Source organism: Nicotiana sylvestris, chromosome 3, assembly GCF_000393655.2.
Source record: "Nicotiana sylvestris chromosome 3, ASM39365v2, whole genome shotgun sequence".
Taxonomy (NCBI): domain Eukaryota; kingdom Viridiplantae; phylum Streptophyta; class Magnoliopsida; order Solanales; family Solanaceae; genus Nicotiana; species Nicotiana sylvestris.
The window spans coordinates 146514428-146528961 of NC_091059.1; the positions used below are offsets into that span (position 1 = coordinate 146514428).

The 14534-nt window shown below is 39.5% G+C and overlaps 1 non-coding gene across 1 annotated transcript; it reads left to right on the forward strand.

The window, feature by feature from the left end:
• The first annotated feature begins 3174 nt into the window (after window positions 1-3174).
• Window positions 3175-3246, forward strand: TRNAQ-CUG (transfer RNA glutamine (anticodon CUG)). The gene has a single exon. It is a non-coding gene; the product is annotated as a tRNA-Gln (tRNA).
• The last annotated feature ends 11288 nt before the right edge of the window (window positions 3247-14534 follow it).

Here is a 14534-nt window from a genome sequence, read left to right on the forward strand (position 1 = left end):
TACGATTGAGGACACAAAGAAAATAATACGCGCATTTGTGTCCCACCACTTTTCCTCCAGCTATGTACAATTATGACACTAATTGCCCCTTCAACTACGTTATATAATTTCAATATCACATTGTCTAAATTAAAAGAGACCGAAAAAATCCCAAAGCTTATGTCATAGGCTTGTAAAACTTATTTACAACTTTCATACATTATTTATACCCAGTATATACAACTACAATATGTCTTTTGTATATTTTATATCTAATCTATACATAGTAAAAATAAATTTCATTCAACTAATTATATATTATATAATTTATTAACAACTTTCACACATTATTTCTACCCAGTTAAATACAACTACAATAACATATAACTTAAATACAAACTCTATACAATATGTCCTTTGTATATTTTGTATCTGATTTATACATAGTAAAAATAAATTTCATACAACTAATTATATATTATACAACTTATCTACAATTTTCGTACATTATTTCTACTCAGTTATATGCAACTACAATATCATACAACTTAAATATAATTTGTATACAATGTTGTTCAACTTTCATACAATAGTTAAATGAATAAACGAAAAATAAATAAACAATAGAATACAATTTTTGTACAAAATTTCTATAATTTTACTACAATTTTTGCAATATAATATATGTCATGTCTTCTTCTTCGAGTTTCAATCTGAAATTCAGCCAAAATCAAGTCTAATCTTCACCAAAAACCCTCAAAATTAAGATATAAACTCCAAACCATATTCTCAATTATTTGCAACAACACCCAATCCAAATAAATAATGATTTTGAAAACCCAAATTCGAATTCAAAGCTTTTTAATAGCTGTCAATGGTGGAATTGCTGCTCTCTTTTCCTTTGCTTTATATTACTGAAATTTGGGATTAAGAGATAGAGAGAGACGTAGAGAGAATTCTCAATTCTTTGCAACAACATCCAATCCAAACAAACAATGTCTTTTGAAAACCCAAATTCGAATTCAAAGCTTCAAAGCTTTTTAATGGTTGTCGATGGCGGAGGGGTTATAGATTTTTGCTGGTTTTAGAAGAGGAAATAGTGGGTGATTGAAGAGGAAATCGTGGGGTGTGGTATAATACGTGGGTGAGGGGGTGAGATTTGGAGAGAGAAACTTGGGGGAGTGGGAATATACGGTAGAGTTAAATTAGGAGACTAATTAATACCACTAAAATTCCTAAAATGTACATAAATGGTAATTAGATATATAAAAGGTAATTATATTAAAAGTTAAGCATGGAGGGTAATATAGTTTACTATATGACATAAGAATGTAAAAATCTTTAAAAAATATACAGTGAATTTCCAAGCATAAATCTCACTTTATACTGTTAATTTCAAACTATTTACTCTTCAATGCCTAGGCCCAAACTATTTACTACTCCTACCCATGGGGCCCAAACTATTTACCCGCTAATTCCAGTCATTGCTTGGCCAAAGATGGAAGCAATGAATAATATCAAAGCAATAAGGTTCATCTGCAATTTAGACCCCTCAATTGATGAAAAATTAAATAAAACAAAATAGGAAGACTCCAAGAATCCACATATAATTAGCGACCCTGAAGAACCAGGTGCTACTAAGTCAACAACAGAATAGTTAGAGGCAATCATCCTCTTTATCGACTTTATGGGGAAAAAACTCTACATGGGTTTTTGACTCAACCCCAGATGCAGAGACACATTAATTGACTTTATTTGAGCTAACACCAATCGATTTGCATGGTCACATGCTAATATCATCATTTGAGAATCTTTCCATTAAGGATTACTAAGAATTTATAAATTAAAAAAAAATAGTTAAATGCACAAGTCAGAGTACAACATTTTCCAGAACCAACTATGATCTAATTGAACTCTGAAAGAAAATTTTTACTGAAGATAAATGCTACAAATATAAACCTTTTTACCTTGTGCTGTCGATCCTCCCTGTCTAAATTTTTATGTGTAATTGAATATTCACCATTGTTGGGCTTGAAGCTCTTGAATTTAAAATTTTTATTTTGAAGATTTCTTCTTTGATTCAAAGTGGGTGCTATTAAATATTGTTTATAATACCTTCTGGAATTTCATACTGAAATTTGATAGCATTTGGAGTTGATTTGAGGTGATTGAGATCGACTTTTTCAGTTAAAAATCGAAGAAGAACACAACTACATAATAATATACTGCTACGGTATACAATATGTTGTAGGAGTATATAGCTATACTGCAACAATATACTATTATAGTTTACAATATAATGCAATGGTATATTGTAATAATCGAAGAAGAACATAGTAACCTAACAGTATACTGCTACAATATACAATATATTATAGGAGTATATAGTTATACTACAACAATATACTATTATAGTATACAATATATTGTTATAGTATATTGTAATAATATGCAACATACTGTAACAGTATACAATATGTTATAATAGTATACTTATTACCCGTAAATTCACTTGCCTTTTCCCTTTTAATTTGCTTTAAACTTTTACCCATCGCGAGGGGCAAATTGAAAATGCAAAATAAAATAAAATATTATAGTATGCTATATAATGTAACGGTATAGTCTTACAATTAGATCCTTTTAGAATTTTTTGAAATTTTTATTGACAACTGATATTATTTCAGTTTAATAATTGAATTAATATTTTTTTTAACTCTTTGCGTACAATTATATACCCTGTTGATATAGCTATATACTATACTGATATCATATGTTAGTTAATAATTTTTGATTGTATTAACTATATTTAATTGGTACACAATTTAATTTTTCTTTAGTAATAATATAAAAAAAAGAATAATAAAAAATAGTGAAAACAATAAACAAAATTAGATTATGAACAGAAAAAGAATATATAAAAAATTTAAATAAAATTAGAAAAGGGAAAAAGAAAAAAATAAGAAGAAAAGGAGGGGAAAAAAAAGAAGCATAGAAATAAAAAAGAATTGGAGAATAAAGAAAAAAATCCGTCACAACAACTATTATGGGTAGAAAAATAAATGGGTAGATAAGGGTAAATAGTTTTGTTTTTGTGGGTAACTGTGTCAAAACCCCTTTGTTTTAAAGTGAATTTCATACTATTAAATTTAACATGTAGTGGAAGATATATTTATGTCGAAGTAAAGCAGTAAGCACGGTTCCATGGTCTAGTGGTCAGGACATTGGACTCTGAATCCAGTAACCCGAGTTCAAATCTCGGTGGAACCTTTCATTTTTTTGTTTTGTAATTGTACATATATGATATACCTCTCACGTTAATACTTCCTCACATTTTATCTACTCAACTTGACGCAATAATTATATACAAGGACAATAATCAATACTCAAGTTAGAAGAAGTAATTATCAGATTTCTCGCCCAACTTCAAAAGTAATCGAGTTCGAAAACTGGTTATTTTTGAATAATCAATTCGAAAATTGGCTATACCGTGTTATTTTTACTATTTACTATGTTACATTAATATCCACAAAAGTTTCAAAGTCATGAGCCAAATTAACCACTCAGTGACTTGGGAGTTTAGGTGAATTTATTTACTAGGTGATTATAACTTAATAACTACAAACTTTTTAAATATGTTATAAGCCAAATTAACTGCCTCGGATTTAGTGAAAAGAAACGTATGAAATATACTAGTTGGCGGTAGCCCGGGCAGTGCCCGGGCCCAAGAACCTTATTAATTTTCTATTTAACATAAAGAACTCTTTTTTACATACTGTAAAGCGAAGGTTTGATTCAAAATATTTGAAGACTAAGAATATAACTAATTAATAAAAATATTTGAAATCTAATAAAAAATATACAATGTGTTGTTCTTCTTGTGCTGCAATTCTACCGGTTGTATTAGGTCCTTAATAGTTTTCGTGTTCTTAGAAAGCAGAATGTTTTTTCCTTGCGGCCGAGAAGTAAGCTGATCTGAAAAATGCAGAAGTAAAAAATGCATTAGCACATGTGCGTAAATGCGAAAGTTATTGTTATAGCTCAGTGACTAATTTCTAAATGTAAACTATTAGCTTCAAGCTTCAAGTTATTGTGGTAATACATTTTTGGAAGCCAACTTTTGAATGTGATAAACCCAAAATCAGACCAATTATACCAAATAAAAAGAGACATGTCGAGAACATATTGGGCAGCAACAACATGAAGTAAATGATAAAAAAACGGCGATCAACAAAAGAATAAAACACAAATGATTCATCACTTTCTATCTAGCCAATTACCAGTTTATACAACAACAAACTTGAAATGAGCAGTTGGAACAACTTCGAGGCAACATAATAAATGGATATGCAACTCAAATCCACTGATAGAAGTGCGTAAAATGTTTCTTTATAAAAATGCCAAGTTGGAATATATAGTTTGAAAACTTTAAGCACATCATCTTCATTATGAAGAAAAATAAACAACAAATACACAAGGGTGTGACACATAATCACTGTGCAAAGCCTTAAAGCTTATGTTTTTTTCCAGAAATTGTATCTACTCATAGCAATGTAAAAAGAAGATAACGAATATCATATCTGAACAAATTGAAGCATATTCACGAGAGATTTATATTCGAAAAGGAACTGAAATGGCAGAAATTCTTTGTTAATAATGTAGGTAACAAATGGAATGAAGAGCATAAGAGAAGAACAATAGATTTAACAAGGTAGAAAGCATAATCAGGAAAAATAAAAATTGACAAATTAACATTCGATATTGTGCTAACCCTGGGAAACCCCCAAAAAACAAGCACCAATGAGCAATAAAAATCAACATTGAAGGGGAAGGCACAAATATTTTCTATAAAATCGAAAGCAGCAACGAAATTGCTATCAAAACAACAAAGAGCTTATAATAATTCAGAACAAACTCATAAACAGTGATAACAAATTCATCACTCACTTGAAAGTTGAAACAAAGAAGAAATCAGAGGATGAAGCAGAACGAAGGCAGAGAAAAAAGGCAATCTGTTGGACATTACCTTTACTCCTTCATAAGTTATCACAAGATGCGTTGAAGCTCTTTGGGCTTTAGCTTCTGTCTAAAAATGTAACTTTGACAAACACACAAATATTATACAAATAAAAAATCAAGGTAGCTAAATCGGAAGGAAAAGTGATCGCTTGTCTTACCTGTTAATTTGCACTTCTATTATTGTCACGACCCGGATTTTTCACCATCGGGAGTCGTGATAGCGCCTACTCATAGAAGCTAGGTAAGCCACGAAATGCGAAAAATTCAACCTCTTTCATTTTAGCCTTTTTTTAACCAATTTAATTAGCAGGTAATCAACATTTAAATAATGACGAAAGATGAAATGTAAGAGGAAGACTTAGATAAATATTATACCAAAACTGATACGAATAAAAATCCAACATATCTCTCTACCCAGAAACTGGTGTCACAACATTCACAGATTGTCTAGGAATGCTACATACAAGTGTCTGAAAAAGGAACTATAGTCTGTCTCGGATACAAAAGAAAACAGAACATCTAAATGGATAGAAGAGACGTCGGGCCTGCGAACGCCTGCAGGACTACCTCGAAATCTCTATGGACTGAAGGCTGGCTCTCAAGCTACTGACCAAGCGTTGCTCCTGTATCTGCACATAAGTGTAGAGTATAGCATCAGCACAACCGACCCCATGTGCTGGAAAGTGTCTGGCCTAACCCCGGCGGGGTAGTGACGAGGCTAGGACCAGACTCCAGATAAACATGTGTAGTTATGTATATATATACATCGGAAAGATATACGAAAACAAACAATTAAAACTGGGGAGGGAAAACATGCTTCGGGGAATAACAGATAAGGCAGAATCTCAATAAAATTATAAGGAAACCAAAATTTAACTTCTAATAAGGATAAGGAAAATAAAGGCAAATTTCACTTTTAGTTTACATCTTGTTGCAGGCGTGCAACCCGATGCCATTTCTCATATCTTGTGGTAGACGTACCACCCGCTCCCATTTCATTAAATCTCGTGGTAGGCGTACCACCCGCTCCTATTTCATCAAACCTCGTGGTAGGCATACCACCCGCTCCCATTTTATCATATCTTGTGGTAGGCGTACCACCCGCTCCCATTTCATCATATTTTGTGGTAGGCATACCACCCGCTCATATTTCATCATATGTACCACCCGCTCCCATTTACAAGCCAACAATAATCACAAGGAATCCTGGAAAGGGAACAAGAGCAATATAACAGCTTCTCGACAAAGGAACAATGATATTTCAACAACATCCCGGCAAGGGAACAATAATATCAAAACAAACATCCCGGCAAAGGAACAATGGTGATAATAACATATAAAGCGCAATAAACTATAACGGAGTCATAACAATTATAATACAAGACTCACATGCATGCTTGACACTAACGTATAGAAACTCGTCACCATGCCTATACGTCGTACTCCACAATTAGCATGTAGCAAATAAGACACAACTCCTAATCCCTGAAGATAAGGTTAGACCAAACACTTACCTCGATGCCTCGAACACAACTCAAGTTTCAATTATAGCTTTACCCCTTGATTCCACCGCCAATTCACTCGTATCTAGCCACAAGTTACTTAATTACATCAATAAACGCTAAATGAATCAATTTGAATGCATGAAAATGAGTTTTCCAAAGTTTTACCCAAAAATTCAAAATCTCCTCGGGGCCCACGTGGTCAAAACCCAAGGTTCGAACCAAAATCCGATTCTCCATTCCCCCACGAACTCAAATATATAATTTGTTTTGAAATCAGACGTCAAATCGAGGTCCAAATCCTCAATTTTTGAAAATCCTAGGTTCTACCCAAAATACCTAATTTCCCCATGAAAATCATTGATTTGAAGTTGAAATAATGTGAGATGTTAATGATTGAAGAAAACTAGTTAAAATGGCTTCCAATTGATTTGGAGAAGAAAAGTTGTTTGAAAAATCGCCTCTTATATTTTTGGGGTTTTAAAAAATGAAAAATAATTGAAAATCTCGTCTATTTATACCCCTCTCAGACCCTCTATGCGGACCGCACAAAATGGATTGCGGCCGCACAGGCCTTCCTGAGGGTATTGCGGTCCAGTGCCCTGTGCGGACCGCACGAAATGGACTGTAGCCGCACATGCCTCCACCGCACACCGCACAAAGCCGACCACGGGATCGCACTGGCCCCCTTCCGCGGTCGCACACGTTTTTGTGCGGACCGCACTAACGGGTTCAGAGACCTGCAACTTCTCTGAACCTGGCACAACTATGTTTTTAGGCCTAAGGCATCCCGGAACCTACCCGAAACTCACCCGAGCCCTCGGGGCTCCAAACCAAATATAAACAAAATCCTCAAAAACATCCTATGGACTTATTCATGCAATCAAATCGTCAAAATAACATCATGAATATCAAATTAAATCTCAAAATCAATGAAATTTTCTCAAAACTTCTTTAAACATCAACTTTGCGATTTAAGTCCGAATCACGTCATATGACATCCGTTTTTCACCAAATTCCACAGAAACGTCTTAAATCATATATAAGACCTGTACCGGGTGCCGGAACCAAAATACGGGCCCGATACCATCATGTTCTAAGAAAATTTTATTTCAATTTTCCTTAACCAGTTTCAGAAAATAATTTCCTTTAAAAATTCATTTCTCGGGCTTGGGACATCGGAATTCGATTCCGGGCATACGCCCAAGTCCCATATTTTTCTATCATGGGTCCGAGTCTGTTTACCCAAAATATTGACCGATGTCAAATTTATTCATTTTAAAGTCAAAGCTTATCATTTTTCATAGATTTTCACTTTTAAGCTTTTCGGCTACGCGCCCGGATTGCGTACGCAAATCGAGGTGACTCTAAATGAGGTTTTCAAGGCCTCGGAAATACAGAATTTAATTTAAAGCAAGTGAATAAATTGTTCGTCTAAAACAATTCTCCACCTCTAAAACAATTGTTCGTCCTCGAACGGACAGAAGAAGGAAGTACCTGAGTCGGAGAAAAGATGGGGATAACGGCTCCGCATGTCGGACTCGGACTCCCAGGTCGATGCCTCAGGAGGCTGACCTCTTCACTGAACACGAACAAAAGGAAAACTTTTCGACCTCAACTGATGAACCTGCCGGTCTAGAATGGCTACCGGCTCTTCCTCATAAGACAAGTTCTTGTCCAACTGGACAGTGCTGAAATCTAACACGTGGGATGGATCGTCGTGATACTTTCGAAGCATGGACACATGAAACACTGGATGCACGACTGATAAGCTTGGCGGCAAAGCAAGTCTATAAGCCACCTCTCTCACTCGATCAAGAATCTCAAACGGGCCAATGAACCTAGGGCTAAGCTTGCCCTTCTTCCCAAATCTCATCACGCCCCTCATAGGCGACACTCGGAGTAATACCCACTCACCGACCATAAAAGCCACGTCTCGAACCTTGCGGTCTGCATAACTCTTTTGCCTGGACTGAGCTGTTCAAAACCTATCCTGAATAATCCTGACCTTGTCCAAGGCCTCTTGAACCAGATCCATACCCAACAACTGAGCCTCTCCCGGCTCAAACCATCCAACCAGAGATCGACACCGCCTACCATATAAAGCCTCATAAGGAGCCATCTGGATACTCGACTGGTAGCTATTGTTGTAGGCAAACTCTGCTAAAGGCAACTGATGCCACGAACCCCCAAAGTCAATGACACAAGCTCGGAGCATATCCTCCAAAATCTGAATAGTCCACTCGGACTGCCCGTCCGTCTGAGGATGAAATGCTGTACTCTACTAAACGTGAGTGCCCAACTCTCGCTGAACTGCTCTCCAGAAACGTGAGGTAAACTGCATATCTCGGTCCGAAATGATAGACACAGGCACACCATAAAGATGAACAATCTCCCGGATATAGATCTCAGCTAACCTCTCGGATGAATAGGAGACTGCCACAGGAATGAAATGCGCTAACTTGGTCAGCCTATCAATAATGACCCATACTGCGTCGAACTTCCTCCGAGTCTGCGGGAGTCCAACAACAAAGTCTATAGTGATCCGCTCCCACTTCCACTCGGGAAGCTCAATCCTCTAAAATAAACCACCAGGCCTCTGATGCTCATACTTAACCTGCTGACAATTTAAACACCGAGCCACATATACAACAATATCCTTCTTCATTCTACGCCACAAATAATTCTTCCGCAAATCCTGATACATCTTTGCGGCCCCCAGATGAATAGAGTACTGGGAGCTATGGGCCTCCTCTAAAATCAACTCCCGAAGCCCATCCACATTTGGCACACACACACGACCCTGCAATCTCAAAAATCCATCATCATCTAAGGTAACCTACTTGGCACCTCTGCACTGCACCGTGTCTCTAAGGACACACAAATGGGGATTATCATACTGCCGATCACGGATACGCTCCAACAATGAAGAACGAGTGACTGTGCAAGCTAGCACATGGCTGGGCTCAGAGACATCCAACCTCACGAACTGATTGGCCAAAGCCTGAACATCCAAAGCAAGCAGTCTCTCACCGACCAGAATATAAGCAAGACTGCCCATACTGGCTGACTTCCTATTCAACGCATCAACCACCACATTGGCCTTCCCCGGGTGATATAAGATAGTTATATCATAATCTTTCAACAACTCCGACCACCTCCTATGTCTCAAATTCAACTCTTTTTGCTTGAACAAATACTGAAGACTCTTGTGATCTATGAACACCTCACATGCCATGCCATACAGATAATATCTCCAAATCTTCAATGCGTGAATAATGGCTGCCAACTCCAAATCATGAACCGGGCAGTTCTTCTCATGAATCTTCAACTGCCACGAAGCATAAGCAATGACCTTGCCCTCCGGCATCAATACTGCACCAAGCCCAATACGAGATGCATCACAATAGACTGTATAAGGCCCTGAACCTGTGGGCAAAACCAACACTGGTGCCGTAGTTAGAGCTGTCTTGAGCTTCTGAAAGCTCGCCTCACACTCGTCCGACCATCTGAACTAGGCACCCTTCTGGGTCAACCTGGTCATCGGGGCTGCAATGGATGAAAACCCCTCTACGAACCGACGATAGTAGCCTGCCAATCCCAAGAAACTCCGAATCTCTGTAGCTGATACTGGCCTAGGCCAGTTCTTGACTGCCTCAGTCTTCTTCGGATCCATCTGAATACCCTCTGCTGATACAACATAACCCAGGAATACCACTGAACTCAGCCAGAACTCACACTTCAAGAACTTAGCATATAGCTGACTATCCCTCAGAGTCTGAAGAACCACTCTGAGATGCTGCTCGTGCTCCTCCCGGCTGTGGGAATATATCAAAATATCATCAATAAAGACTATCACGAACGAATCCAAATAAGGCCTGAACACTCGGTTTATCAAATTCATAAAAGTTGTTGGGGCATTTGTCAACCCGAATGACATAACCAAGAACTCATAATGCCTGTACCGAGTGCGAAAAGCTGTCTTAGGGACATCGGATGCCCTAATCCTCAGCTGATGGTAGCCAGATCCCAAGTCAATCTTTGAAAATACATTGGCACCCTAAAGCTAATCAAACAAATCATCAATCCTCGGCAATGGATACTTATTCTTGATCATAACCTTGTTCAACTGCCGGTAATCAATACACATTCTCATCGACCCATCCTTATTCTTAACAAACAACACCGGAGCACCCCAAGGCGAAACACTAGGTCTAATGAAACCCTTCTCAAGCAAGTCTTGCAACTGTTCCTTCAACTCTTTCAGCTCAGGCAAGGCCATACGATACGGCGGGATAGAAATTGACTGATTGCTCGGAGCCAAATCAATGCAAAAGTCAATATCCCTATCGGGTAGCATACCCGGCAGATCTGAAGGGAATACCTTAGGGAACTCATGAACAACGGGCACAGAATCAATAGATGAAACCTCATCACTGGAATCGTGAACATATGCCAAATAGGCCAAACACCCCTTCTCGACCATACGCCGAGCCTTCACATACGAGATAACATTGCTGGTAGAATGACCAGGAGTCCCTCTCCACTCTAAATGAGGCATACCTGGTAAAGCTAAGGTCATAGTCTTGGCATAACAGTCCAAGATAGCGTGGTAAGGTGATAACCAGTCCATCCCTAATATAACATCGAAATCGACCATGTCTAAAAGCAACAAATCTACATGAGTCTCAAGACCCCCAATTACCACAATACAAGAACGATGGACTCGATTGACCACAATAGAATCACCCACCGGTGTAGACATATAAACATGAACAATCAATGAATTACTAGGCATGATCAAATACGGTGAAAAATAAGATGACACATACGAGCATGTAGACCCTGGATCAAACAACACTGAAGCATCTCTATCACAAACTAGAATCGTACCTGTAATAACTGCATCTGAAGCCTCAACCTCAGGCCTGGCTGGAAGAGCATAATATCGGGGTTGGGCCCCACCACCCTGAACTACATCTCTGGGATGGCCTACAGCTGGCTGGCCTCTACCTCTAGCAGCTTGAGCTCCACCTCTAACACCTCTACCCCCACCTCTAGCTGGATGGGCGACCTGTGGGACACCTGGTGCCTGAACCATAGCACGGGAACCCTGATGCGGAGAACGTCTCGAAGCTCGAGGGCAATACCTAGCAATATGCCTCGTGTCGCCACAAGTAAAATAAGCCCTCGACTGCTGGGGCTGACAACCCTGGAAACTCTGAAGCGGTGGTGCACTGATAGGTGCTGGTGGCGCACTGTAGGACTGCTGATCAGAATACTGCATCTGAGGACCACGACTACCTGACGCACTGTGAGAAACCTGGAGTGCTGACTGGAAAGGCCTAGGGGGATGGCCTCTACCGTATGAATCTCTACCTCCAGACGAGGTACCACTGAATCTGCCTGAATGACGGGGCCTCTTATCCGACCCATGACCACCTCCCTATGACAAGACCATCTCCACTCTCCTAGCCACATTGGCCGCCTCCTAGAAAGATATCTCACTCCTAGTCTCCCTAGACATCTAAAGACGAATCGGCTGAATAAAACCATTAATAAACCTCATTACCCCTCCCCTCTCTCTCTCGGTAGGTAGTACGACAAGAGCATAGTGAGCTAAGTCGATGAACCTGGTCTCATACTGGGTAACAGTCATGGAACCCTGTTGGAGGCGCTCAAACTGCCTCCGATAGGCCTCTCTCTGAGTAATGGGGAGAAACTTCTCTAGAAATAGCTGTGTGAACTGCTCCCAAGTCAAGGCTGGTGATCCAGCTGGTCTAGCTAAGCAATAATCCCTCCACCAAGTCTTGACGGATCCAGACAAGCGAAACATAGCAAAATCGACCCCATTGCTCTCAATAATACCCATGTTCCTGAGAACCTCGTGGCAACTGTCTAGGTAATCCTGGGGATCCTCAGCAGATGCACCGCTGAAAGTAGAAGTGAAGAGCTTGGTGAACCTATCCAGCCTCCACAAAGCATCGGCAGACATAGCCGCTCTATTATCGGTCTGAGCTACCACACCCGGCTGAACTACTCCAACTAGATAAACCATTGGAGTCTGAATCTGGGGAGCTACCTGCTCTGGAGTGTGGGTAGAAGGAGTTTGGGCCCCTCCTCCATCCTAAGAGACGGCTGGTGCCACAGGAAGCAAACCTGCTTGGTTGACACTCTCCATGAGAACCACTAATCGGACCAGAGCATCTTGAAGAACTGGGGTAGCAATAAACCCCTCTGGGACCTGAGTTGGGCCTACCAGAATTGCTAGGGCCGGAACCTCCTCATCAAAATCAACCTAAGGCTCCGTCACTGGTGCTGCTGCTCGGGGCTAAGCTCTGCCCTTACCTCGGCTTCTAGCATGGCCTCGGCATCGCCTTCTGCCCCTCGTGAAAGCTGCTGCTGGGCGCTCGGGCTGCTGAGCATAGGATGAGAAAGCGCGTGTTCTCGCCATCTACGTAAGAACAGAGTAGAAATTCAATTAGCATTGAGAAACTAACCACACGACAAGAAAGAACAAATGTGAAGTTTTTCCTAACCCTGTAGCCTCTAGGGGATAAATATAGACGTCTCTGTACCGATCCCTCAGACTCTACTAAGCTTGTCTGTGAATTGCGAGACTTATGTAACCTAGAGCTTTGATACCAACTTGTCACGACCCGGATTTTTCACCCTCAGGAGTTGTGATGGAGCCTACTCATAGAAGCTAGGCAAGCCACGAAATGCGGAAAATTCAACCTCTTTCATTTTAACCTTTTTTTTACCAATTAAATTAGCAAGTAATCAGCATTTAAATAATGATGAAAGATGAAATGTAAGCGGAATACTTAGATAAATATTATACCAAAACCGATACGAATAAAAATCCAACATATATCTGTACCCAGAAACTGGTGTCACAACATTCACGGACTGTCTAGGAATGCTACATACAAGTGTCTAAAAAAGGAACTATTGTCTGTCTCGGATACAAAAGAAAACAGAACATCTAAATGGATAGAAGAGACACTGGGCTTGCGAACGCCTGCAGGACTACCTCGGAATCTCTATAGACTGAAGGCTGGCTCCCAAGCTACTAACCAAGCGTTGCTCCTGTATCTGCACATAAGTGCAGAGTGTAGCATCAACACAACTGACCCTATGTGCTGGTAAGTGTCTGGTCTAACCCCGGCGAGGTAGTGACGAGGCTAGGACCAAACTCCAGATAAACCTGTGTAGTTATGTATATATATACAACGGTAAGATAGACAGAAACAAACAATTAAAACTGGGGAGGGGAAACATGCTTCGGTGAATAACAGATAAGGCAGAATCTCAATAAAATTATAAGGAAACAAAAATATAACTTCTAACAAGGATAAGGAAAATAAAGGCAAATTTCACTTTTAGTTTACATCTTGTTGCAGGCGTGCAACCCGATCCCATTTCTCATATCTTGTGGTAGGCATACCAACCGCTCCCATTTCATTAAATCTCGTGGTAGCTGTACCACCCGCTCCCATTTCATCAAACCTCATGGTAGGCGTACCACCCGCTCCTATTTCATCTTATCTTGTGGTAGGCGTACCACCCGCTCCCATTTCATCATATCTTGTGGTAGGCGTACCACCCGCTCCCATTTCATCACATCTTGTGGTAGGCATACCACCCGCTTCCATTTCATTAAATCTCGTAGTAGGCGTACCACCCGCTCCCATTTACAAGCCAACAATAATCATAAGGAATCTCGCCAAGGGAACAAGAGCAATATAACAAATTCTCGGCAAGTGAACAATGATATTTCAACAACATCCCGACAAGGGAACAATAATATCAAAACAAATATCCTGGCAAGGGAACAATGGCGATAATAACATATGAAGCGCAATAAACCATAACAGAGTCATAACAATTATAATACAAGACTCATGGGCATGCTTGACACCAACGTATAGATACTCGTCACCATGTTTATATGTCATACTCCACAATTAACATGTAGCAAATAAGACACAACTCCTAATCCCTCAAGCTAAGGTTAGACCAAACACTTATCTC